Source organism: Pseudorca crassidens, chromosome 1, assembly GCF_039906515.1.
Source record: "Pseudorca crassidens isolate mPseCra1 chromosome 1, mPseCra1.hap1, whole genome shotgun sequence".
Classification (NCBI taxonomy): Eukaryota; Metazoa; Chordata; class Mammalia; order Artiodactyla; family Delphinidae; genus Pseudorca; species Pseudorca crassidens.
In genome coordinates, this window is record NC_090296.1 from 150,192,842 (window position 1) to 150,219,543 (window position 26,702).

General features: G+C 44.6%; 2 long non-coding RNA genes across 2 annotated transcripts in view; one reads left to right on the top strand and one right to left on the bottom strand.

Annotated features, from left to right (window-relative positions):
- Positions 1 to 2,851: 2,851 nt before the first annotated feature.
- Positions 2,852 to 26,702, top strand: part of LOC137203141 (uncharacterized) — a 32,191-nt gene continuing 8,340 nt past the window's right edge. The window contains exon 1 of the long non-coding RNA XR_010932953.1: positions 2,852 to 8,839. This is a non-coding gene — a long non-coding RNA (uncharacterized lncRNA). The remainder of the gene's footprint in view (positions 8,840 to 26,702) is intronic.
- LOC137203162 (uncharacterized) lies at positions 19,771 to 22,543 on the bottom strand. The gene is made up of 3 exons (XR_010932958.1): positions 22,515 to 22,543; positions 22,353 to 22,427; positions 19,771 to 21,731 (listed from the first exon to the last, which is right to left on the bottom strand). It is a non-coding gene; the product is annotated as an uncharacterized lncRNA (long non-coding RNA).

Sequence of the window (26,702 nt, forward strand, 5' to 3'; positions counted from 1 at the left end):
CGTGTCCCCTGCATTGGCAGCTGGATTCTTAACCACTGCGCCACTAGGGAAGTCCCTGCCCCCTGTTTTTAAGCCAAGGAAGTATAGTGTTTATTTCCCATTCTTGAGCAGTTTCCCTGCATAGAGTATCTGTTCAATCAGTCATTGTCCATAGGGAAGAGAATGACAGACTCAGAGACGAGCACTGAGCTCTTTCGCTGGAGCTGCTAACAAGGAGCCTTAAGAATCATTTGATTCCTTGTCACTACACAGTTTGGGAAGCTGAGTTCTAGAATGATGAGGTGCTTTCCCAAGATCACACAGCAAATCAATACCAGGACTGCCAGGTCTTGGGAGACCAGCATTGCCGGGATTGGATGTGCTCCAGACTATTAGAAAATTTGAAATAACTTTTACTGGATTATTATTACAAATGCGTTACAGGTATATTCTAGAAAATACAGATAAGATACAGACTTATTCTTCCAGTCCTTTTTTTCCACTTTTTTTAAAATCATTGTTTTTATCAGAAAGTTATTTTTTTTAAATTTTTTATTAATTAATTAATTTAGTTTTGGCTGTGTTGGGTCTTCATTTCTGTGCGAGGGCTTTCTCTAGTTGCAGCGAGCGGGGGCCACTCTTCATCGCGGTGCGCGGACCTCTCACTATCGCGACCTCTCTTGTTGCGGAGCACAGGCTCCAGACGCGCAGGCTCAGCAGTTGTGGCTCACGGGCTTAGTTGCTCCGCGGCATGTGGGATCCTCCCAGACCAGGGCTCGAACCCGTGTCCCCTGCATTGGCAGGCGGATTCTCAACCACTGTGCCACCAGGGAAGCCCTCCACCTCTTAATTTTTAAAAAAAAATAGTTTCTTTCAAGCGTTTTTAGGGCACATTTAAATCAGTTAGAAATGCTTTCTGCTGCAAGTAACAGAAAACTCCATCTAAACAGAGGGACTTGTTTTCTTACATAACAAAATGTCTGAAGGTGGGCAGTTGTTACTGATGGTTCAGAGGCTCAGAACTTTCAGGACCAGCAGTGATGCTGGTAGCCTTTCCCTTAAGTGTGCTAGAAGGCCGTGACTATGGCTCCAGCCACGACATCCACTTTCCAGACAGGAAAACTGCCAAGAGTAGAGCCAGACACATCTGTCCCTTCTATCAGATGAGCACACCTTCCCCGGTACATCTCACAGCCGACTCCTCCTTGAATCTTTGTTAGAAATCAGTCAGATGCAAGACATGTTGGGGAAACAGAAAGCAAGATTGCTATGGTTGGCTTAGACCAAGAAATGACGCCTTTCTTTGGTAGGGTCTAATGCCACCCCAATGAAAATAGAATTCTGTTAGCAAGAAAAAAATAGGAAATGGATAAGGTGACCATAGCAGGGTTTGTTATTGAAAACTTGGAAAATGCAGATGAGCAATAAAAAGAGACTATATACAATATTTATAATATGTAATATAAGTATAATTTTACAAAGCTAGAATTAAACAGAGTATACTCTATACTGCATCCTTTCCTTCCTCAAAACATCAGCTATAAAGCTATCAATTTAAATTATATATTTTTTCACTCTGAGAACTTATTTCCACATGATTTCATGCTGTTCTTCTACTTCATTGTTAATGGCTACATTATATTTTGATGTATGCATGAAGCATAATTTCTTTACTCAATTCTGCTAAAGATGTGAAGGTTTCACATAGTTTCTCTTTTTTGTAAATAACGTTGCACTGAAGATCTTTTAGTTAATCTTTTTCAGATTTCAGAATTATTTCCTTAGAGCAAAATATTTGAGATTTTAGACAAAAAGGTATGCAAAATTTTAATATTTTTCATACAGATTGCAAATGTGTCCTCCAGAAAGATTGTACCAATTTTCATTACCCCTTGCTCATTTTTAAATGCATCATCAACCACACTGGATCTCATTTTTGTTTTTATAAGTTTGAATACAAGTCACAGTTAATTTTATTTGACCTGCATAGCATTTTGGAATTTTTCAATTAGTTGCCAACATTTAAAAATGGGACGATTTCTTATTAAACTTCAGATTTTACTTTTTCTAAAAAAAATTGGAAAATCTGACACTGGGTTTGCTTCCTCGCTTGGCAAAAACGTCTTGGAGGTGAGTAGTGGATGCCTCTTTAGAAAGGATGTGTCCTCTCTGTTCACCGTAGTCCCTGGTCATCCCACTTCACTCACTCTGAGACTTCCTACTCCCGCAGACGCCTGAGTCTTCATGTCCTGGACTAGGTAATCTTCCTGGTCCCTGATGGTTCAAGTTCACTTATTCTCTTAACTCTGTCCAGTGGAGGTTGTCACATCTATTGGGCTTTTCCCCACAGCTATATTTTCTCTTTCCAATATTTTGAATCAGTCTTTCTAGTATGCATCTGTTCTTTTTTGTATCATTTTTTTAAATTAAATTTTTAATTTTGAGGTACTTGTAGATTCCCATGCAGTCGTGAGAAAGAACACACAGAGATCCTGGGTGCCTTTCTGGAGCTCATTATTAAAGAAATGTGCCAGTAGGATCATTTTAAAATGTATCACGTCATTGTTTTAATTTGTATTTTTTTATTACTAGTCAAGTTGATTTTTTTTAATGCTTATTGTCTATCTTTCTGTAAAATTACTCATTATATCTTCTAATCCTTTTTCTGTTGGTGTTTCACAGTTGACTAGAAAATAGACATAAAGTAAATAAAATTGTTCATAATTTCCCTAACCACAGATAATCACTATTATTCATCTATTATTCATACGGGTTATATATTTGTTTCTCTCTCTCCCTCTCGCATCTCCCATCTATCCAACCATTTATCATTCAATCTATCTATCCACCTACCTAGCTTGTGATTATTTCATTCAAGTTTGAACAGCATTGAATTTCAGCAGTGGTTCTCACGCAGACTGTCCATTAGAATTTACCTGGAGTATTAAAAAAAAAAAAGTATCCATACCTGTGTCCCACCCTCAGAAGTTGTTTCTTAGACGGAGGAGAGCACAAGCATGAATGGTTTTTTTGTTCGTTTTTGTTTTTGTTTTTGTTTTGCGGTACGCGGGCCTCTCACCATTGTGGCCTCTCCCGTTGCGGAGCACAGGCTCTGGACACGCAAGCTCAGCGGCCATGGCTCACGGGCCCAGCCACTCTGCGGCATGTGGGATCTTTCCGGACTGGGGCACGAACCCGTGTCCCCTGCATCGGCAGGCGGACTCTCAACCACTGTGCCACCAGGGAAGCCCTCGTGAATGGCTTTAAAAGATCTCCAGATAATGTTAGTGTGGAAGCAGGACTAAGGCTCTCAGGTATACCATTCCTCCAAGACTCCCTAACTCTTTCTGAGAAGCAGGGGTGCAAGTGCTCCTGGAGGAGGCACAATGACAATGGTCTGGGTGGCTGGAACCCATCCCTGGCAAGTTGCCTGAAAACCAAATCCCAAAACCTGAATGCATCCACAATTCCCAACCGCCCATTTCCACCCAATGGAAGGAGTCATTGCCTCCTTGGAACTTTAGTTATTATCCTATCCCTTTGGGAAGATGAAAGCTGTGGGAAAACCAACAGAGGCACCAAGCTCACAACATTTGTTTCATGCCAAGTTTATGCTGTCATCTCTGCTCTGGTTCCTTAGCTTCACTCTAAAGAAATGGCATTGAATGTATCAGAAAGTGTCACAACATAAATGCTACAGTGTTATGATCACCATCTTCCTTCCCACCCTCTTCTAAAGGCTCCTACAGAAATTGTTTTTATCTTTTCAGATTTGAAGTGCTTTATAAAAATACTCAGCAAATATTTCAGCAAAAATAAATGTCCCTAAATAGTCACTCTATCCAGTGTAAGTCATGATCACCAGTGTTCCCCTGAAATGCCTAAAATAGAGTCTGTGCTAGCAGTTCCCTCCAAGGAGTGTCCTTGTTTAGCTAACCTAGTTAGAAGCTGTGAGTTTGTGCTTTTGGGTCCTGTGAGAGCCTTGTGTTTTTAAAATAATTTTGTCTAAAAACCCTTCTCATCTCTCAAAGGAGATTCATGATATGCAAATTTCCAGGAACTGGGAGCACTGAGCTGACCTGTTTGTAGAGGTACAGCTCTTGTCTGCACAACCCCGGGGAAGAGCCGTATTGTTTGTACCGGGAACAGTATCTGAGTAGAAGACCCTTTGGAGCCCCTCAGCCATGTTTCCTTTGGGCTGTGTTTCTCCACTGGTGGCGTGGGCCGGTGTGGAGCCCCTTCTCCTGCTCTGACACTTTTGTCAGTCCCTCTAGAGCAACAGATGTGGAGGAAAATTCCTGCATTTTAATCTGATTCCTGCCATGATTGGGGAGAGAAGCGGGCATGGTCTTCACCTGTTGTGGAGAGAACATACTTGTATCAGAGTGAGGAGAGTGTCCTCACCGCTAACCTCAGAAGTCAACTAAGACAGTGGCGATAAAGCCTACTGGTGCCTGTGATGACAGCAGTGACCAGCTCATCCTGATTTGCCCGAGACTTTCAGTTTCAGCACTGAAAAGGCCATTGTCCCAAGAACCCTCTCAGTCCTGGGCAAACCAGAACAACTGGTGACCCTAGGTGGCAGCCCAAAGCCACCACTCTTATGATGTGGAAGGGTAGCCCCTGCTGAGTATCATGATGAAATGTTATAAAATTTAAAATTAAAAAACCAAAGATTTCATGTACAGGAGTCAGATGGGTACGGCTATTAACCAAACCCCCATTTTCGGGAGAGATGAAGGTAGATTGGCTTCAGTTTCCGGTCCAAAGGGCCAGAGCTAAGACAAAGGACCCCACCCAAAGCAGCCAGCTGCGGAGGGTACTGGGGAGCTGAGGCCAGCACAGAACAGAGCCAGCCAGGGTGCGAGTCATGTGAGAGTCAGAGGGAAGAGGGCCAGAGCCACGGTCAGGAGAAGACTCCGTCTGCAGCACAGCAGGCCCCCTTTCCTGGTCCAGGAGCCTGCCTAAAATAGGCAGGCAAAGGACAGATGCCTCAGGCAGCTACTGACTGCTACAGAGACTCTTTGAAGGATGAAGGGTAAAGAAAAATGTTAAATCATGTCCTTCTATACTATAAAAGGAATACATTTATAATGGAGGAAAATGTGAAAAGTACAGACAAATATAAAGAAGAAAATTAAAATAATACAGAAAGCCACCACCCTGAACAAACCATTTGTAATGTTGCCATATATATATATTATTATATATTATAATATTATAATTATAATATTATATATTATTATATATATATATTTTATTGGAGTATAGTTGCTTTGCACTGCTGTGTCAGTTTCTGCTGTACAGCAAAGTGAATCAGCTATATGTATACATATATCCGCTCTTTTTTGGATTTCCGTCCCATTTAGGTCACCACAGGGCACCGAGTAGTTCCCTGTGCTATACAGTAGCTATTAAACATAGTAGTGTATATATGTCAATCCCAATCTCCCAGGTCATCCCACCCTACTCCCTTCCCCCTTGGTGTGCATACGTTTGTTCTCTACATCTGTGTCTCTAGTTCTGCTTTGCAAGTAAGTTCATCTGTACCATTTTTCTAGATTCCACATGTATTCATTAACATGCGATATTTGTTTTTCTCTTTTTGACTTACTTCACTCTGTATGATAGCCTCTAGGTCCATCCACATCTCTGCAAATGACACAATTTCGTTCCTTTTTACGATATTGCCATATATTTCTTTCTCCCTAAAAAAGCCAAGAATTTATGTGGTCCAGTGCCAGCAAGTAATCAAAAGCCATTGAGATCTTCACCGGAGATTCTTAAAGAAAATCAAAGGGAATCTCATTTATAATCAATAGAAACACTTCTTAAAATTTTCTTTCCCATTTCCATCCTCTTGTCACCTCCCACACCCTGCAGCTTCCCCAAAACTCCTTAGCCCTCACTCTCACCTACCAGCAAAAATCTCTCATAAAGCCCATCACCAAGGGGTTTCTCTTCCCTTTTTCCCTTCCTCACCTTTTTCAAGTTTCTTTTTCCTCTCAGAGACTCTGCTTCCATTCCCAATATTAAATTAATTAAACTTGTTTCACTTCTTGCCGTTCATCTTTTCTTTCTGCCCATTTCCCCAATTCTACCTGGAAGAATCTGAGCTAAGCAGATACATTCCTTCCCCCAGAAATTGGAGGAGAAGAAGCCAAGCCATCAATGAGAGAATACTCTTTCACGAGCAACAGGAGGAAAAAATATTGCAAAATACGCAAAGGCCCATAATGTAACATCTTTTTTAAAAAATCTTTAAATATTTTAAATATATTTTTCTACAAAACTCATTATACTGTAGGTGCAATTTTATATTGTGCTCTGTAAACTTTACATTAATGAATTCGTTCACTCAGCGAGTAGTTTTGTGGGCTTACTGAATAGTTTTGTGGGCTTACGCAGGAAACATCAATGAACAAAATAGGCAAAAATTAATGCACTCATGAAGCTTAGTCAACTAGTAAGAGATAGACAACAAATATAAAAGGAAGTTGTACATTATGCTAAAATGTCATGGATACCCTGTAATTTTTTTAAGCGAAGTGGGTCAGGAGTGCTGGCTAGAGGGCTGGTTCCTTCTCAGTTCAGTGAGGTGATTTATGGACACAGCCTTGAGCGAAGAGAGGGCGTGAAGCATGCAGGTTGCGAGGAGGAGCCCTGCAGCGGGGACAGCACAGCCAGTACAACCGCCCAAAGACTGGATGGTAACAAGAAACCGAGTGTGGCCAGAGTTTGGACGTAGGACGTGAGAGAGCGAAGCGGTTGATAGTTCCGTGATTTTCAGCCTGAACGACTACCAGAATAGAATTGCCATTAACTGATGTGAGGCGAATGGCGGATGGAGCAGAGTCTGGGCAGAATCTGGGGTGCAGCTTTGGACATGCTGCGTTTTAGTTGGTTCTTAGCCATCCAAGTGGAAAAATAGGGGATGCTGTTGAGAAAAATATTTCCCTGAGTCTTTAAATATTATTAGAAAATTTAAATTTTAAATAGGTAATGCTTTATTATAAATTTAAAGAACTTAAAAAAGGGTATACAATGAAAACTAAGTTTATTTCCCTTTCCTCCACCTAGCCACCCATCTCTTCTCCCCAGATACATCCTCTTTTACAAGTTTTTCATATATCCTTCCAGAAACCATCTACACTTTTATAAGTATACGTTTTCCTTTTCTCTCCAATAAAATTTTAGCATGATATGAACACAATTTCCCCCATGCCTTTTTCACTTAACCAGATGTCTTGCAATATTTCCATATCAGTAAGGAAAGAGCATTGTCATTCTTCATAATGACATAGTTTTCACAGTTTTCACTTGTATAAATACATGTAACGTATACAGTATTATTTTTAACTCCCTTGTTGATAGACATTTAAGCTTTTGTTTCCAATCTTTTGCTGTTACAAGCAATATTGAAAGACATAATGACCTTTATATATATTTCATTTAAATGTGCAATTATATTTATAAAGTAAATGTTTAGGGGTGAAATTATTGCTGAGTCAGAGGGTATGTGCGTTTTTATTTAGCTAGATATCACTGCATTTCAATACAGCAGAGCATAAGAGGACATGTTTTCCCACACCCTCCCCAACACAGTGTGTTATCAAATTTTTTATAATTTTCTGATACAGTAAGTCTGAAATTTTTTTTTTTTTTGCGGTACGTGGGCCTCTCACTGTTGTGGCCTCTCCCGTTGCGGAGCACAGGCTCCGGACGCGCAGGCTCAGCGGCCATGGCTCACCGGCCCAGCCGCTCCGCGTCATGTGGGATCTTCCCGGAACAGGGCACGAACCCATGTCCCCTGCATCGGCAAGCGGACTCTCAACCACTGCGCCACCAGGGAAGCCCTAAGTCTGAAAAAAAGTTTTAAGAAAAATATTATCCCACAGTCATATTGTTTATGGTTTCTGCAGCATACTTTAAAAGGCCTTCCTCTCTCTGAGTTTGCTCTTTTAAAAAAACTGCCCAATTTTTAAAGGTACATTTATAGTTTTTTTTTCTTCAAATCTTTCATATAGAATTAATTGGGGGGAAGGTGTGAGGTAGGGATCCAGTTTTTCTTTCCAAATGGCTGTCCAGTTGTCCTAACATTTTTGCTCTCTGATCAGAAATGCCACCTATAAGATATAATAAATTCCCACATACTTTGGTGTTTATTTCTGAACCTTTTCTCCTTTTCCATTGCTCTGTCTCTCTCCTATGTTCCACATTAATTTCATTACTCAAACTTTACGTTTTGTTTTCACAGTTGGTTGGATGAATTGCCCCTCATTACTTATATTTTCTGAAGTTTTGGCTTTGAACAGTGGCAGACTCTTGGCATATTAACACCTTTCTGACTAGAGGAGGGTTGCCATTTGACTTTCCAACTGGTACTGTAATAGCATGACTACCTCACTACACTTCTGTGAGCACTAAGTATTTTGGGGTTCTTAAAAGTTCCATTTCATATTTCAGAAGTGGTGAATACTTCATTTTTCCTGTGTTTATGGTATTGTGGTATTCCTTCTGTGAATCATCAGGTCAGGACTTTTGCCCATTTTTATATTATATGTCCACCTTTTTCTTAAACTTTTAAAAGATGGTCATATAGTAAGGTTATAAAAGGAAACTTAGAAAAATATTCTCATATATTCACAAACACAGTTCTTTTCCCTTTATTTTTTTTTAAAGAGTTTTTTCAATGTGAACCTTTTTTTTTAAAGTCTTTATTGAATTGGTTATAATACTGCTTCTGTTTTATGTTTTTGGTTTTTTGGCCACGAAGCATGTGGGATCTTAGCTCCTTGACCAGGGATAGAACATGCACTCCCTTCACTGGAAGATGAAGTCTTAACCACTGTACCGCCAGGTAAGTCCCTCTATTCCCTTTAACACAGGGGTTTGCAAACTGACCCGTGGGCCAAATCCAGCCTGCAACCTGTTTTTGTAAATAAAGTTTTATTAGAACGCAGCCATGCTCATTCATTCACATACTGCATGTCTATGGCTGCTTTCACACTACAGGGGCAGTACTGAGTACTGGGCAGTGCCTGTAAAGCCTAAAATATTTCCTGTCTGGCCCTTTACAGAAAAAGTTTGCCAACCTTCATTTTAAAGTATTATCTAAAGTTGTATTCGAATGTGTGTGTATTAAAACATTGTAACAATTGTTGAGAATCTATTGAGAATCTATTTCAAGCTTTCTCTTTTCATTTTGTCAGGTAGAGTTTTAAATTTTACTATTTAGTATTTGTCTTTATTATTCAACAGCTGATCAATAATCTATCAAGAAGTAGTATCATTCACAAGTGGTTTAACCATTAATTGCTTATTTGACTACATGCTGCCTTATTCCTAACAGGATTAAGTCAGTTATTATCCTTCTGTTGTATAATCATGTTCTTATAAATAATGCCGAAATGAACACCTTCATACATAAGTTTTTCATCTCTTTGAGAGACGTCCGTTGGAAAAAAATATCCAGAAATAGTATTTGAAAAGCAATCGACAGTAATCTGAAAGGTCATCAAAATGGTCATATCCTTTAACTCACTTATCATGTTTCTGGAAATGTTTTCCAGTTCAATAAGGCATGATGAGGCTTTTATTCTAGGAAATAGACATATATGAATGAGTCCAAAGTAGCTGGAGGAACAGAAACAGGCTCACAGACATAGAGAACAGACTTGTGGTTGCCAAAGCAGTGGGGTATAGGGAGGGATGGACTGGAAGTTTGGGGTTAGTAGATGCAAACTATTACATATAGCATGGATAAACAACAAGGTCCTACTGTATAGCACAGGGAACTATATCCACTATCCTGGATAAATCATAATGGAAAAGAATATTTTTAAATGTATATATGTGTATAACTGAGTCACTTTGCTGTACAGCAGAAATTAACACAACATTGTAAATCAACTATACTTCAATAAAAAACAAAAAATACCTGGAGGAGATGGAGGGTAAGAGAAAGGATCTAGTACTCTTAAGGGCTTACCCTGTGCTAGGCGCTTTGTAAGAAATGTATACATATCATGCAATTTAATCTTTACAAAGCCATTTGGAGTAGGTATTGTCATCCCCACTTTTTACCTAAGAAATCCAAGGATCAGAGAGTTTGACACAACATTGTAAATCAAATATACTTCAATAAAAAAAAATTTAGGGCTTCCCTGGTGGCGCACTGGTTAAGAATCCACCTGCCAATGCAGGGGACACAGGTTCGATCCCTGGTCCAGGAAGATCCCACGTGCGGCAGAGCAACTAAGCCCGTGTGCCACAACTACTGAGCCCACGTGCCTAGAGCCTATGCTCCACAACAAGAGAAGCCCCCGCAATAAGAAGCCCACGCACCGCAACGAAGAGTAGCCCCCGCTCTCCGCAACTAGAGAAAGTCCGCAACGAAGACCCAACACAGCCAAAAATAAAAAATTAATTAAAAAAAAAAGGATTAGAGAGTTTGGGAAACTTATCCATGCAAGTGGCAGGCCTGAGATTCAGATCTGCTTTACCTGTCTTCAAAGACCCATGTGCTTTCCACTACCATCCTTTAAGGTATGCATGAGTGTCTAAAGAAATATTGAGTGAACCCTTAGCAAATATTTCTGCCTGAATCTGAGTAGGCGCTGAGGAGACAGCAGAAGCAGACAGCGATGGCAGTGTGCTCCATCGGGCACCTTGGCTCAGGTTCACCCTCCCCCTCATCCTCCCTTCCTCCCTTTCTCCCCCTGGAGTTCCCTGAGCATCAGTCTGACTCCTTTCCCCTCCCTGCCCTCATCTCTCTCAGGTTCCTGGAGCGCCTGGGACCCCAAGTCCCTTCTCACTGTCCCCTCGTGCTGCACCCAAGCACCATGCCCGCTACAGGCTCTCCTTCCACCCCGCCTGATTATCTGCCACCCCAAGGACATGCAACCATGACCTTGGCATGTGGAGTCTCCACCATGTCAATACCTAGGCCATTCAGGCAAAGCAGAGCAAGAATGGGGATGGGGAGGGCTTCCCTGGTGGCTCAGTGGTTAAAGAATCCACCTGCCAATGCAGGGGAAACGGGTTCGACCCCTGGTCTGGGAAGATCCCACATGCCGCGGAGCAACTAGGCCCGTGAGCCACAACTACTGAGCCTGCGCGTCTGGAGCCTGTGCTCCGCAACGGGAGAGGCCGCGACAGTGAGAGGCCCGCGCATCGCGATGAAGAGTGGCCCCCGCTCGCCGCCACTGGAGAAAGCCCTTGCACAGAAACGAAGACCCAACACAGCCAAAAATAAATATAAATTAATTAATTAATTTTAAAAAAAAGAATGGGGATGGGGAGAACATGAGAACTCTGGGTGACACTAGGGCCCTTGCACTTAACAAATGGGGTTGTCAGTGTGTGAGTGTGTATATGTGTGTGTGCACTTTAATGACTGTGAGTTACCGTAGGGGGTATGGCTCCATGTGTGTGGTTCAGTAAATATGAGTGCGGGCATCTGTGCAGACAAACACTTACATGTATCTTTCTGCATGCATCTACATGCGTATCGGGGATACCTTTTTATGAATGTTAGTGTGTATAAGCATATCTGTATTAGTTGTCATGTAGGTGAGAATTAAGCTCTATGGAATGTCTTGTTTCTGAGAATAAAAAAATACTCTGCAAATATATATCTTATTGCGAGGAGGGGTGGGGCTAAGTCTAGAAGCTAAGATTCTTGGGTATGACTGTTTCCCTAGAACAGGATGCCTCAACTTTGGCCTTACTGACCTTTTAGCCCGGGTGTTGCGGGAGCTATCCTGTGCATTGCAAGATGTTTAGCAGCATCCCTGATCTCTCACCACTAGATGCCCGTGGCATGCCCATGCTGTGACAACAAATAATGTCTCCAGATTTCGCCAAGCGTCCCGTGATACGCAAAATTGCGCCCAGAGAACCACTGTCCTGGACCAGTAGTTCTCGTCGCTGGCTGCACGTTCAGCTCGCCTGGGGAGCTCACAGATGCTCAGACTCCACCTCAGGTCACCCAAACCAGGATCCCTGGGAGCTGGGGCCTGAGCAGCAGGAATTTTAGAAGCTCCTTGGGACTTCTCTAATGTGATTCTAACATGCAGTCTTGGTGGAGGACCCTGGCCTTAATCCAGTGGTTCTCACACTTGAGCGTGCATCAGAATCACCCCGAGGCTTGTCAGAACACAGCCTGCCCAGCCCACCCTCAGAGTTCCCGATGCAGGTGGCATGGACAAGGCCAGAGAACTTGCATTTCTAACAAGTACCCCGGATGAGAACCACTACCCTAGAAAAGTGACGTTCAGACTTTGGTGTACACAGGGAGAACCTGGAGAGCTGATTGAAAATGTCCATCTCTGAGCCCAGATATTCTGACTCTATATATCCTGTGCAGGGCTCAGGAATTAACTTTTTAACCAGCAGTATCCAAGGTTATTCTGATGCAGGGGTTCTGGAAAACCACTTTGGGAAACTCTGCCACATGTCAGACAGAAGTTCAGTGGCAGTGGGAGGTACTGGAGTTGGTCAGTGAGGCCCGTTTTCTGGAAGCAGGCTCAGTAAGGATGGGGGTAGGGTGGCTGAAGCTGGGCTAGGAGAACTATCTCAGCAGCAGGAGTACAGGGACCAGGGATCATCTCTCACTGATTTCTAAACGGGAGGGAAGGGCAACGGCCCAGGTCAAGAATGCAGCACCCGGCCCAAACCCCTCCTACTGAACTACCATATAACCCAGGAATCCCACTCCTGGGCATATACCCTGAGAAAACCATAATTCAAAAATATACATACACCCCAGTGTTCATTGCAGCACTGTTTACAATAGCCAGGTCATGGAAGTAACCTAAATGTCCATCGACAGATGAATGGATAAAGAAGATGTGGCACATATATACAATGGAATATTACTCAGCCATAAAAAGGAATGAAACTGAGTTATTTGTAGTGAGGTGGATGGACCTAGAGACTGTCATACAGAGTGAAGTAAGTCAGAAAGAGAAAAACAAATATCGTATATTAACGCATATATGTGGAATCTAGAAAAATGGTACAGATGAACATATTTGCAAAGTAGAAATAGAGACATAGATGTAGAGAACAAACATGTGGACACCAAGGGGGGGAAGTTGGGGTGGGATGAATTGGGAGATTGGGATTAATGTATATATGCCACTGGGTATGAAATAGATAACAAGTGAGGACCTACTGTATAGCACGGGGAACTCTACTCAGTGCTCTGTGGTGACCTGGATGGAGGGAAATCCAAAAGGGAGGGGATATGTGTACATATATGGCTGGTTTACTTCACGGTGCAGCAGGAGCTAGACAACATTGTAAAGCAACTATACCCCAATTAAAAACAAACAAACAAAGAAGTGCTAAGAACTCTAAGAGAAGAACACCTATGGCTGCTGTCCTGCCCCTCAGACGCTGCCTAATCGATTGAGACCCTCATGACCTCACAGTTCCACCACGGGGGCCGTGCTCCGTGCCCAGGGCAGCCGACATGCCCTCTCCCTGCAAGGCTGCTGGGCCCCCTCACTCATCTTCAGAGGCCCTGCATGGCCTTCCCTGAGCCTCAACCACCCTGAGGAATTTTCTGGAATCTCCTCATATGCTCCCACTGCACTATTAGGGCATTTTTCTTCCGGAATGGCTTGGTTTCATTGTCTTTCTCCTCCACTAGACTGTGAACAGAGACCACCTCTGCTCCTCTCTGTGTCCCCAGGGCCCAGTAGAAGAGGGTCAGCTTGTGCCGACTGCTCTATATGACCTAAGGCAGCGTACACACTCACCCCCATCACCTTCACAAAAGACTGGCTGCACCTTGACCAGGAAAGCTCTAGCACTTCACCTGGAGCCCCGCACACTGTAGGTGTGACTCAGCAATTGAACGAATGGATGTCGTCCACTGATCTGTCACCCTCTTTCAGTTCTCATCAGAGTACTTACCACTGTGTGAACATGTTCATATTAATTAGCTGTATTATTTTCCTTTCCTTATCGGAATGTAAGCTCCATGGTAGCAGGAATATTTCCTGCCTTGTTCTGAGCTCTGCTTGGCACCTGTGACAATAAGAATAGCAATTAGAGCAACCTATGGGGCATTGCCTCTTTGTGGTATGGCATGGATGAATGAATAAATGAATGAATGAAATGACACATTAGAAAAGAGAGCATTCCTAATTAAAAACTATGCTGAGATAACATCTTTTACACATACTGATGAAAATACAAGAGTTGAATAATACAGGCTGCCAGCAGGGCTATGGAAAACAACTCTCACCGACTGTTGTTAGGGATGAAAAATGACACAGTATCTATGAGGGGAACTTGGCAATATCTAGCCAAACTGCATATGTGGTTGCCATTTGACCCAGCAAACGCATGTCTAAGAATCGATCAAAAAGATACACTGGCAAATGGAATAAATTACACATGCACGGGCTATTTATTGTAGCACTGTTTTTGCAATAGCAAAAAGGAAAGCTGAAACAACACAAATGTCCATCAATAGAGGACTGCTTGAATAAGTTACTGGTTGAATAAGTTACGCCATGGGGTTCGATGCCATTGTAGAAATGAATGAGGACAACCGGTGATTCCATTTCTAGGAATCTAGCCAATAGAAATCAAAGTATATGTTCATACAAAGATACATATGTGAATGTTCACAGCAGTGTTATCCGTAATAGCCCCAAACTGGAAGCAATCCGAATGCCCATTGACGGGTGAATGGATAAACAAAATGTGGTACAGTCGTACAGTGGAACACAATTAGACATTTAAAATGAACAAAGTGCTGACACATTCTGCAGCATGAATGAAACTCAGAAACATTATGCTAAGTGAAAGAAGTTAGACATAAAAGACCATATGACCACATAAAATATTTAGAAAAAGCTGTTTTAAAGAAAAAAATAAAAAAGCAGACCAGTGGTTTCCTAGGGCTGGAGTTGTTAGGATTGACTACTGATAGGAACTTTTTGGGGTGATGGAAATGTTCTAAGATGCACCGGGCTACGCTTGCACAACTCTATAAATTTACTAAAATTATTGAATAATATACTTATAATGAGTAGATTTTATGCTATGTAAATGATACCTCAGTAAAACTGTTCAACCAAAATGGTTAAGGAAAGACTTCTGTGTTCTACCATGGAGGGATCTCCAGGCTACGGTGACAAATTTAAATTTAAGGAAAAAAAAAAAAGCACAGGGCTTCCCTGGTGGCACAGTGGTTGAGAGTCCGCCTGCCGATGCAGGGGACACGGGTTCGTGCCCCGGTCCGGGAAGATCCCACATGCCGCGGAGCGGCTGGGCCCGTGAGCCATGGCCGCTGAGCCTGCGCGTCCGGAGCCTGTGCTCCGCAACGGGAGAGGCCACAACGGTGATAGGCCCGCGTACTGCAAAAAGAATTCAGCTCTCTTCTATTAAGAATCCAGTTGTCTTCTATTAACCAGACACTGGAGAGACTTGTAAAAAGTGTAAAACAATGCCACTCTTCTTACTAGTTAACGTATAGTTATTTTTCCTTAAAAAGCATGTCATTTATGTTAACATGTAATAAGTGTTATAATTTTTACATGAATTAATAAGTAAATATTTTAAAGTTTCTCAGTTTTAATATCTAATAGAAGTATCAAAAATTTAACTCACATAAACGAAAGCTTTTGGGGGTCCTTCATATCTTTTGAAAGTGCAAGGGAGTCCTGAGACCAAAAAGTTTGAGAAACCCTGCTTTAAAATGATCTTGATACAGCACAGGGAACTATACTCAATATTTTGTAATAACCTATAAGGGAAAAGAATCTTAAAAGTTTTATATATAAAACTGGATCACTATGCTGTACACCTGAAACTAACACGATATTGTAAATCAGCTCTATTTTGGGACTTCCCTGGCAGTCTAGTGGTTGAGACTCTAAGCTTCCAGTGCAGTGGGTGCAGGTTCCATCCCTGGTCCGGGAAACTAAGATCCCACATGCCGTGTGGAGCAGCCAAAAGAAAAAATCAACTGTACTCCAATAAATAAATAGTTTTTTAAAAAAAGAATGACAATAAAATAAAATGATATTGAACAAAACCAAACAAAAAGATGTTGAGGGGAAGGAGACTTACATGTATGACAGGAGTGAGTTGAAGTTGGGGACTGGATGCATGCAGATTCTTTTGTACTCTTCTCTCTCTTCTTAGTACGCTTCAAATTTCTGTAATTAATTAGGTTTTTAAAGAGAGCATTTCCCTCCCTGGGTTGTTGATAACTACACCTGCCCATGCTTTCCTGTGATTTCAGGGCCTGGGAGCCCAGCCAGAGGTAAGAAAATCCTCTGTAAGCAACACGGAGTTCCCACCCCTTTCCAAGGGCGCCTAAGGACAGGGACCTGGAGGGTGAAGGAAAACAACGTCAGATCAAATGCTCTTACCTGGGGCCAAGACTCCCAGCTCATCGCAGGGGTATCTTTGATGGCCATGCCTAGTGGCCCCCGGGAAATCACAGTGGGAATTGGGAAGGGTCTGAGGTCACTTCTCTGCACCACTAGACATGTGCTGAGGACCACAGACTCCTCTCGGGGCTACAGTTGGACCAGATGATCTTTGAGAGCCCTTCCAGCTAAAGCACTCTGTGAAAAGCTATTCCTCTTGGTCCCATGAGTTTCCATGCATTTAGTAATTATAAGTGTTGATTGTCTCTCAGGCATCAGGGTCTGCCTCGTACAGGACAAGAATACAAAGCACAGTAGCATCTGTGATTTCAGTGACATCAGAAGACCCAGATGCCCCGGCCACCCTTCCATCGTTCTATTCCCAAAATTCAACTATTAATGGAACACTGCTTTGATTTCTTTCAAAATGACTCACTGACACTTTAACAGGGAAATGAGTCTGACCCTTCCCAAAGATAGAAACCAAAGGGGAGGGCTGTATTAGCAGAGAAGATATTTAATTTTATTTGAGACACATCGATTTGATGGCTCTAGGGGATGTCTTAATGGAAGTGTCCAGTTGGGTATATTGATCGGGAGCTCAGAAGAGCCGTCTGAGCTAAGAGGTAGAGATTTGAGAATGGACCGCATTTACAAAGTAGTGAAGATATGTTTGGGTTCAGTCAGAGTCTCAGAGAGGAGAAGAAGCAAGGAGGAAGGCTGAGGAAAAGCACATTCAAGGAGGGACGCTTACAAAGGGGACCAGCAAAGAATGAGCAGAGGGGAGGAGATGGGAGGGAGCCCAGGAAGCAGGAGAGTTTGTGGTCCAGGAAGACAAGGGAAAGAGGGAGGAGGAGGTAGTGCCAAAGGCAAGAGGCCCGGGAAGAATAAAGACAGAGGTGCCTAGTGGATCTGGTAGCAAGGAGGCCACTGGGAGCCCATTCCCAAGCAATCTGGGTGGGACTGTGGGACAGCAACCAGACTGAGATCGAGAAAGGGGGATGGGGAAGAGAGATGATGGGTATAGACAACCCATAGGAAGTTTGGCTGGCAAAGGAAGTTTGGCTGACATAGCATTCAGCAAGAGTTTTTGCTTATTTATTTAAAAAGGGAGAGACTTGAGCATGTTTTAAAAATCAACCCTTTAAAATTTTATTTTATTGATGTATAGTTGGTTTACAATGTTGTGTTAGTTTCTGGTGTACAGCAAAGTGATTCATGTATACATATAGATTCTTTTTCAGATTCTTTTCCATTATAGGTTATTACAAGATGTTGAATATAGTTCCCTGTGCTATACAGTTAGTCCTTGTTGTTTATCTATTTTATGTACAGTAGTTTGTACCTGCTAATCCCAAACTTCCAGTTTATCCCTACCCTCCTTCCCGTGTGGTAACCGTAAGTCTGTTCTCTATGCCTGTGAGTCTGTTTCTGTTTTGTAAATAAGTTCATCTGTATCATATTTTAGATTCCACATATAAGTAATATCATATGATATTTGTCTTTCTGTGTCTGGCTTACTTCACTTGGTGTGATAATCTTTAGGTCCATCCATGTTGCTGCAAATGGCATTATTTCATTCTTTTTTATGGCTGAATTGTATTTCATTGTATATATGTACCAAATCTTCTTTATCCACTCATCTGTCCATGGACGTTTAGGTTGCTTCCATGTCCTGGCTATTGTGAATAGTGCTGCTGTGAACACGGGGGTGCATGTATCTTTTTGGATTATGATTTTCTCCAGATATATGCCCAGGAGTGGGATTGCTGGGTCATACGGTAGTTCTATTTTTAGTTTTTTAAGGAACATCCGTACTGTTCTTGGTAGTGGCTCCACAAATTTACATTCCCACCAACAGTGTAGGAGGCTTCCCTTTTCTCCGCACCTTCTCCAGAATTTATTATTGAAATCAACATTTTAATTGATTGTATTGATTGGTGGAAAGGCGGCAACACAGAGGGAGAAGTTGAAGAGACAGCAAAGATGGTGGATAATCAGAGGCTAAGGGTGGGGTCCAGAGCCCCAAACTTGGAAGTGGCAGGAACACACAGCACCTTCACACACCATGAAAGCATGAGGCATACCCTCCTGTGGACAGAGGGTACGACCGAGCAGTTCCAAGAAACATGAATGACCAACAGAAAACTTCAACTTCAGGCAACAGTGAGATACTATTTTTCATCAACCAATTTGGCTGTTTACAGATAAGGAAACTGAGGCACAGAAAGGTTCCAATCAAGACGACACAGGCAGCACACAACAGAGCCAGGATTAGAACCCAAACCTGGCTCCAGTGTCTAAGCTCTCAAACACGATTTGACATCTTTTTTCTAAAAAGAATTACACGTTGCATAAATACGCATTTCTATAAATAAGTGTGCATACACGTATGTGCATGTATAATACATACTCATGCAGAAAAGACTAGATACCATAATATGAAGAGTGATTATCTCTGAGCAACTGGATTACAGCTGGTTCTTTTTCTTTGTTCTTTTCTGCATTTCTGAATCTACAGAGTGTCAATTACTTGTGTTCTAAGAAAAAATAAAAGTTATTTTTAAAAACCAGCCTGGGGAGGAGACTAGGATGACGACATAGATCAGACCCCTGTTGTTCAAGTCCAGCCTTCATGGATAACCTTGGCGGGAGGGAGGGAGGGCAAAGGGTGAATAGGTGAGTCAGTCTCTCAGCTACGCAGACAGAACCCACAGGTTGTCTCCTTCGTTTTCCTGAAAGTTCCAACTACTGCTTAAATGCTCTTGAATGCTCTGCAAAAGCCTGGACCATTTTTCCTGGGGATGGCTATCTCCTGTCTCAAGCAAAACTACTGTGACCTGAAGGGACCCTGACATAGGGTCTTCACCTCTTCAATCAGAAGTTCCCTCCAGTTTTCCCCACGACTCCCCAGAGGAGGAATCAAGATGCATTCCCTCTGGATATGCTCCTTCCCTCCATCAAGGGCATGTTTCTCAGGCTCTTTGCAGAACCAAGACCAGATCAAACGCCTCCCCAGGGCTCAGGGCCCTGAGGTCAGGCTTCCAGGCCATGTGGCTCTCCATGACACCATGCAGGTGAGCAGTCTGTCCCAGCCTTGTGCTCCCAGGAACCACTCCTTCCCCTCCATGGCAGCTCTTCTCCAGAAAGACATCACTTCCTGCCAGCTGACCTCTCCCTGGCTGCAGGCGTCATAGAGCTTAACCATTTTATTTACTAGATTGTCGGTTTATTATAAAAGGATATAACTCGGAAACAGCCAGATGGAAGAGATGCAGAGGGCAAGGTACAGGGAAAGGGCGCAGAGCTCCCAGCACCTCCACACGCTCGCCAACCCAGAAGCTCTCCAAATCCCATCCTTTTGTGTTTTCACGGAGGAGGCGTTGTTACATAGCCATGATGCATTACATCATCGGCAATTGGTGACTGAACTCAATCTCCAGCCCCTGTCCTGTCCCCAGAGTTCAGAGGGGTGGAACTGTTCCACCCTTCTCATCCCATGGTCAGTTCCTCTGATGACCAGCATGCAACCATAGGTGACTTAGGGGCATTTCAAAAGTCAGCTAAGTTTACATAACAAAAGACACTTTGATCGTGCTCAGCCCTTAGGAAATTCCAGAGATTTTAGGAGCTCTGCCAGAAATGGGAAGACCAAATATATATTTCGTTTTTTTTTTAATTTTATTTATTTTGGGCTGCATTGGGTCTTTGTTGCTGCGCGCGGGCTTTCCCTAGTTGCCGCGAGCTGGGGCTACTCTCTGTTGCGGTGCACCGACTTCTCATCGCGGAGGCTTCTCTTGTCGCGGAGCACGGGCTCTAGGCGCGCAGGCTTCAGTAGTTGCAGCATACAGGCTCGGTAGTTGCAGCAGGCAGGCTCAGTAGTTGTGATTCGCGGGCTCTAGAGCACAGGCTCAGTAGTTGTGGCACACGGGCTTCAGTAGTTGTAGCACGGGGGCTCAGTAGTTGTGGCTCACAGGCTCTAGGTGCGCAGGCTTCAGTAGTTGTGGTGCATGCACTCAGTAGTTGTGGCACACAGGCTTAGTTGCTCCACGGAATGTGGGATCTTGCCAGACCAGGAATCAAACCCATGTCCCCTGCATTGGCAGGCGGATTCTTAACCACTGTACCACCAGGGAAGTCCCAAATATATATTTCTTATTATAAATCACAATGTCACACTTGCACTCTCCATTGGCCCTTGTATTCCTTCCTTCCTTTCTTCATTCAATAAATACTAATCAAGTGTCTACCTGTCCTCAGGGCCTGGTGCTGGGTGCTGGGGTACAAGGTGAAAAGACACACAGTCCCGGCCCTCAAGGAGTAAAGACAAGGCAGGGATCCAGGTATGTAACTGCAAAAAGCCCAGTGACAGAGAGAGCTCCCTGTCTGCATCAGCTCCCACCTCTGCCAGGGAGAGGCAGGCCCTTGACCTGGTCCTGCAGGGGGTCTGGAAAGTCTGGAAACGTGGGCAAATGTGCAGAATGTCAAGGACATCACCAGTCTGTCAAGAAAGAAATGATACTGCCTATGTTTCCAGACTTCGTGGAAACCTGTAGAAGGCTCACGGGCATCAGCCCATAAAGCAGAGATGAAGGGCAGAAGGGGGTGGGGATTGGTGTTGCCATTAAGACCTGGGCCAGGACTTCCCTGGTGGTCCAGTGGTTAAGACTTCGCCTTCCGGTGCAGGGGGTACAGGCTCCATCCCTGGTCGGTGAACTAAGATCCCACGTGCCTCGGGACCAAAAAACCAAAACATAAAACAGAAGGAATATTGTAACAAATTCAATAAAGACTTTGAAAATGGTCCACATCAAAACATCTTTAAAAAAAATAAAAAGAAAGCAAGAAAGAAACTAACATGGGCCATGCAGAGTGCATTCATGCATTAATGACTTGATTTGATTCCCACAACAGACCCACAAAGGGAGATGTTTTGTTGGTTTTGGGTTTTGTTTTATTAAGATCCCTACTTTGCAGATGAGGAAGCACAGAGTGGTGTCTGGGCTCCAGCTCTGCCAATAGAAGGCGGGAATTTAATGTAGATTATCTCGGCTCTGGCGCGCAGGGGATTAAGTGAGATGAGAGGGCAGCCAGCATCTTGACTGCTGTCAGAAAGGCCACATCTTTCCCAGCGGTTCTCACGCTGCCATGGCGACAGGCAGTTAAAAATAGTTCAGGCACAAGTTGAGGCGTCAGTGCGCACTGACACTGGGAAAGCTCCCGTCGGCGGTCTGGAAGGATGAGTGCTTTCCCTCCCAGCACGGGGTGCTCCTTGCAAAGTGTGGGGTGCACCACATCCTCTGGGCGCTTCCGAGATTTTTCCTATGGAGATAGAGGTGGGCCAGGAACATCCTGTGGGAACGTTGTCAGAGAGTGGAGGGAAGGAGCAGAACTATTGGAACAGCCTCCTCTCCGGCCTCCCTGCCGCCTTCCCCCCAACACGCACCCCTCACACTGTGCAGCTACTGCCCCAGTCGCGTGCCCTCCACTAGACTCTTATGGGGGCCCCTGGAGCACCTTTGCTCCCCTTTATCTCACCTGCAGCTACCACGGTGCCTGACTTTCAGTGGGTGCTCCATACATACTTATTGAATAAATACATAAGACCTTGAAAATTACCATTTTTAACTCCTTGTTTTGAGCCATATTTTAATATTTCTGACTCACGCGCTAGCAAGCGCTGACTTGTATAGGTTGGCTAGAATCATACTCAGCACGTCTGGGCCGGGTCTTGACGGCTCACGCAGCTCTACACCCGCATTTCACAGAAATTCAGAGACAGACGTGTGCTTAGTTGGACAGCATCCATCTCCTGAGTCCACCCCCAGCCCACCCGCCCCGTGCAATGCTTTCTCTTTCCTCATTTTTCTTATTGAGAAAGAGAAACTGACTTTATCTGAGCATTCTCATAGCCAGAATTGTTTTAAAACAATTCTGGCAAATGAAGATTGTTGTTTTTCAAGAGATGCTTACATCCAGGAGGCCTTCAGGTACCCGGAGGAAGAAGGCAAGGGCTGTGTGTGGGCAGCAGCAGACCATTCCAGAATCCTGGGAGAGGAGAGGAAGGAGTGAAGGACCAGCCAGCCCTGTCTGTGCCGCAGGACAGGTTATTTGCATAACGAGCCCCGCGCATACCTTAGCTCCCGATTCCTCACAGCTCCGAGGAGTGAATGGGTATTATTAGTGTCATCTAGAACTGGGTCACACCAGAAAAGACTGACTTTCCAGATGGCTCCCAGGGATCCGACTGTGCTCAGGCACGTTGAAGACACCAGCAAAAGCTGCTGCCCTGTTCAAGCCTGTCAACCATCACAGCCCTTCCTCTAGGAAATAGAGAATCAACCATCCTCTCCCCTGCGGGGCTGGGGCCTCTTGCCTTCTCACTCACATCCTCCATTGTTTCTGAACCAAATGGGGTCTGCTTGCCCGGCGCGGTGGGCAGCAAAGGCAGTGGTGAAGGAAAAGACAGTGTTTATTGCAGGGTGCCAAGCAAGGGAGTGGAAGACAAGCCTCAGACCACTCCCACTCGGTCTTTGAGTTTGGGTTTTTTTTTAAGGGGAAGAACAAAGAAGCCGGGGTTACTCATATCTTGGAACATTGCTTAATCATAGTTTTGGGAGTCAAGGTATCTCTGGTTTGTGATTCTCTGACCAAGTTCACAGCTGGGGGTCCGTTAGCTCATCTTGCCCTGGAGAAACAACCTGAGTTTGTACGTTAATGATGTGATCTGTAACAGTAATTTTAGTACATTTACAATGTTACTGACAACAGCAGTGGTAGTCATCTGACTGTTCAGTTAGCACAGGATTGAGGTCAGAGGGGACAAGAAAAGGAATAAAGTTTTGGATAGAGAGATTAATCATAAACTCGGTAAGGGAACTCAGTTTTAGGGGGACTCAGTTTCACCATCAGTAACTCACCCATTTCAATCACCTTGGACTTAGAAGGTGAATGAAAGCCAAATCTTTATCTCCAGGCTACCTTTCTCTCCAAAGTTTCAGACATTTATATCCCTCTGCCCAGGAGATGTCTCCACTTGGCGGTCCCAGGGCCCAAACGACACATCCAAAGCCAAACGCAGCATCTACCCCTGAAGCTATTTTCCTCCTTAAGTCCCTGTCTTGGTGGTTGTCATTGTAGCCAGAGCACAAGTGAGTCACCTCCCCCTGCCACACATTCACCCTCAGATCACTGTCCTGTCCGTTTCTCTCCACCTCTGTGAAACTCACCTGCATAATGACGGCAGCACCCAGAGTGGTCTTCCGTCTCTCATCATGGCCTCTACAGCACCCACCCAAATCAATTCTCCAGAACTCCACCTGGGTAAACTTTCTGATCCAACTGTGACACTCCTCTGTGTGACAGCATTCTGGGCTCCCCAAGGCTGTGAGATTGAGACCTTGGCCCGGCCCCGGGAGCTCTGTGACCTCTGCCCCGCTCCAGTCTCACCTCCACAACCCTGCCTGCACAAAGTCATATCCCCTGTGCCCCGGACATTCTCCCTCCTCGCAGGCCCCCAAATCCACCATGCTGTCTCTCACAGCACGTCCTCCGCTGCTGCCACAGCCCTTTGAAGCCTGGGGAGAGGAGAGCTCGGTATGTTTAAAATATAAAGAAATCCCCATCCAGGGTTTCCAAAAAGGCAGCATATTTTCAACGTTTACAACTAATTCGCTAATGCCTTTGTCACAAAGACCTTGTAATGCAATGTAATTGTGCCAGTCAGAGGATAATGAGAATCTGAAAAAAAGATAAATAATACAAATGAACTTATTTACAAAACAGAAACAGACTCACAGACTTAGAGAACAAACTTATGGTTACCTACCAGTGGGGAGGATAGTTAGGGAGTATGGGATTGACATGTACACACCTCTATATTTAAAACAGATAACCAAAAAGGACCTCCTGTATAGCACAGGGCACTCTGCTCAATATTCTGTAACAACTAATTGGGAAAAGAATTTGAAAAAAGAATAGATACATGTATATGTATAATTGAATCACTTCCTGGTACACCTAAAGCTAACACAACATTGTTAATCAACTGTACTCCAATATAAAATAAAGAGTTAGGGCTTCCCTGGTGGCGCAGTGGTTGAGAGTCCGCCTGCCGATGCAGGGGACACGGGTTCGTGCCCCGGTCCGGGAGGATCCCACATGCCGCGGAGCGGCTGGGCCCGTGAGCCATGGCCACTGAGCCTGCGCGTCCGGAGCCTGTGCTCTGCAACGGGAGAGGCCACAGCAGTGAGAGGCCCACGTACCGGAAAAAAAGTAAAATAAAATTAAAAAAGAGTTAAAAATGAAACAAAAAGAAGTTAATGAAAGGGTTTATGGAATATAATCATTCAGGCTGCCCTTCCAGCCCATCTCTCCAGGTCTGCCAGGGCTAAGGGGTTTCCCAGGAAGCAGGACTGTCAGTGGTAAAATCAGGAAAGGCCTGGGCAAAGCAGGACACGCTGGTCACCGTAAGTATAAAACAGCGGTTGACAGGCGTATGATGGCCTTCTTCCTTCAGAACCGTCAGTGTATCTCTGTGGCTGTCTGCCTGATGTTAGCTTAAAGGCCACGTTGGAGGCCGTGGAGAGTGGGAAGCCGAACCTCTCCGGCCCGGTGCTCCCTGCTGCTTGCCCTTCCTGCCGCTACCAACCGACGAGTTCCTGCTCATCCTTCTGGGCTCAGCTCGCCCCAGTGCTGGCCTGATGGCTGCTCCCTCCCACGTTCCCTCAGCATCCCCAACACGCCTCCTAGCAGGCGGCACGCTGTGTTGTGGTTTTCTGTGAGTGTGTCAGTTTCCACCTTTAGGCGGTGAGCAAGTTCAGGGCTGGGCTGACCCACAGAAGACCCTCGGTGGACGATGAACAAACAGGACTGTGCATGGCCCACCGAGCAATCCCATCTGACATGTCTGCTGGGCCCGGACAACTCACAGGTTTCCTGGGCACCTCCTGTGTGCCAGGCTCGAGCGCAGCCTCAGCCTCAAGGAGCTTAGAACCCCGTGTTCTAAAGGCACCCAGGAGAGCAGACAAAGGAAGCTAGCAGTGCTTGTTTCATGCCTGCATGATGATAAAACACCACCTAATTCCTATGGTAAGGTTGAAGTGCCCAGGGAGGGCTGCCTGGAATGTGTGTAGGTGGCAAAGAAGACACCTGTACCAGACATGAGTAGCAAGAAGGCAGATGCCTTGTTGTCTAAAAAAAAAATAAAAATGTAAAAGAAACAGAAATGCCAAGTTACAGGAGAGGTTGCTCCCAGCAGCAAGACATGGAAGCAAGTTCCGATGGCCCCTTCTCCAGAAGGAGGGCTGAGCAACGTGACCTCCACAGCTCCTTCCAGATTCTATTATTTAACCTTGGCATTGCCAGCAGGGAGCAAGCCACAGATGCAGGAATTGAGCAGGGGTATTCTGGGTACAGTGCTAGTACCGACCAAGTGGGTCAGAGCACATGGGAGAGGAGTCTGGACGCGTGGACGGAGCTTGAATTGGGACCCCAGACTCCCCTGGACGTGTTTGGTGAAAGAGTGAGGAGTTTGGGAGCCAGGGAGCAGCAACTATCTCAGGGGCAGGAACTACTGCAGGACGTGAATGTTTGCCTGTGTGCCACCTCTGCTTCCTTCTCTCCTCCTCACACATTTCTCACGATGGAATTTCAGGGCTTATCACTAACCACAAAGATGGAAATCAATCCAGCCCTTTCCCCCATGGGTCCCCAGCAGTATGACAAAGGAGGCTTCAGAGAGCCAGATCGATAGCTGGGAAAGCTCCCCTGGAAAAGCATCTTGACTCTGCAGCCAGAGTCTGTTTTCCCAATACTTTCCTCTGAATTGGGCTTACCCACTTCAAACTACGGGCACATCCCAACCAGGGCAGAGCCCGCCATGCTCAGCAGCATGGAGGGGTGGACCGGGGGGGAAACAGGTGCTCGTGTGCAGGAGGGTCAAAGGGGAGGACGCTTGGGAGGGGCTGGTGGGCGCAATCTCAGGCTCTTTCTCCAATCTCATCAGGTGTATCAGACTCTCCCCTTTGCCCCAGGGAGGAAGAGTAAGAGACAGGCTGGGAAAGCCTTCAGGGAGCGAGGAGATCACAGCTCCCTGTCTCTGGAGGTAGCAGGTGCTGGGTCCCATGTGAGGTCCCCACAGACATCTTTATGGCTACTTGTGCTCCAGACTCCAGTCTGGTTCTGCCTGTTGGTCTTACCCTCCTACGTATGTGCAGAGTACAGGAGGGAGGCTTTGTTCCATCTGCACAGGCTCTACAGGAACCCAACAGCTGAGTAGGTACCAGTTATGGATCTAAACAGAGCATTACATTTAACTCCCAC